Here is a 1,769-nt window from a genome sequence, read left to right as displayed (position 1 = left end):
TGTCTGGAAAAAAAAAAAATACCCTAAACTAAAATGGAGAAAGAGCTAAGCACAAGGAAGCAAACACTGCTCTGTTTCCTGACTGTGGTAAGTGTCCCCACCATGACTATGGCACGGTGTCCCCCCACCATGATGGACTGAACTGTGACCTGTGAGCCAGGGTCAGCCCCTCCCTTCTCAGCTATTTGTCAGTACACTGCATCACAGCAATAGTAACTAAGCAACAGTAACTAGACAACACCCAACTCAAGCTGTTACCGACACTCCCTTACAGTCTGATGGCCTCTTAAAGGCCTCCTCATGCTAGCCCCCTGGCACCTGAACCACAAAGGTGACACATTGTCAACAATACCAGCCATGAAATATCCAAGAAGTGAGTGAGTGCCTCACACACTGAGGTGGGGTTGGGGAACTGTACGAAGCAATGACAATGACACTGAATGAAGCACCAGTCATGAGCTTGCTGCCAGTCTTGTCTTTGTGGGGTGGACACAGGGAGAGAAAACTGGTGGTGATATGGGGGGAAGGTGAACTCAGTTTTGGACACCCTAGGTCTGAGACTGGAAAGTTCAGGTGACAGAAAGATAATAATACCTCAGGTCGTGCATATACTAGTACCTGGGGGTGTGGGGCAGAAATCACATCTGCACTGATGTTATTTATAAGTTGTTGTGTATCAATACTGTATAATGACCCCACTCCCAGTGGTTTAAACAATCATTTAGTTGCTTATAATTCTGTGGACAGGCAGTCTATGCTGGACTCTGATAGAATGGCTTTTTGTAGTACCACAAAGTAATTCAGGCATCTGTGGTTAGTTGGTGGCCAAAGGCTCTACTTTCTGGTAAGTAGATGGCTTTTAGCTGGAGCAATGAGCAAGCACCACAGCTGGGCTGTGGGGCAGCACCCAGCCCTGGGAGTCTGGGATCTTTCAGAGGATAATGTTTACAGGATTTGCAAGGGCATAAAGGGAGCAAAGACCTTACTGTGCAAGCACTTCCCAAGGCTTGGCTTGTGCCTCATTGGTTAATTTTCTAGAACCACTGTAGGAATGGGTAACTACACAGACACAAAAGAGAACAGAACAAATAGGGACTGTCACTCAAAACATACATTCGTCCTTATGTTGGGACTCATGGGGGATAGCGAAAGGAGACAGGGAGACATGTGTTTTTACACAGATGCACAAATACTCTTCACACTTTCATGTCTGTCACGTTCTTCCAGTCTTGTTCACCCAGAGAATGTCAGATCCCTAGGAGGAGATGCCACTATGCCTCAGCGTGGCTACTGATTCAGCATCATGGACACAAGTAACATCACACTGATACAGTCCACACAGTCATGGAGGAAACTGTCTGTCTGTCAGGATCTAGAATCGCCTAGGAGACTAGCCTCAGGGCACGCTGTGAGGAATTAGTTAAATGAGGTCAACGGAGGTGGAAGACCCACCTTCCCCGTGCGCACCACCATCCTATTTTCTGGGGTCTTGGACTAAATAAAGAGAAAATGAGCTGAGCACCAGCTTGTCTCTCTGTTTCCTGACTGAGGATATGATGTGACTAGGTACCTCACAATCGAGCTACCTGATACTCACCACGATGGCCCGGGAACCAAAACAACCCTTCCTTCCTTCCTTACACTGCTCTTGTTAGCTGTTTTGCCACAGCAAAGAAAGTCACTAACACGGGCTCTTCCCACCAACTATCATCTCCTTATGCCCCCCAAATGGTGACATTCCTTTCAAAACTATCCCTTCACCTCACGGT

This window comes from Mus caroli, chromosome 9, assembly GCF_900094665.2.
Source record: "Mus caroli chromosome 9, CAROLI_EIJ_v1.1, whole genome shotgun sequence".
Lineage (NCBI taxonomy): Eukaryota > Metazoa > Chordata > Mammalia > Rodentia > Muridae > Mus > Mus caroli.
This window is presented reverse-complemented; position numbering follows the sequence as displayed.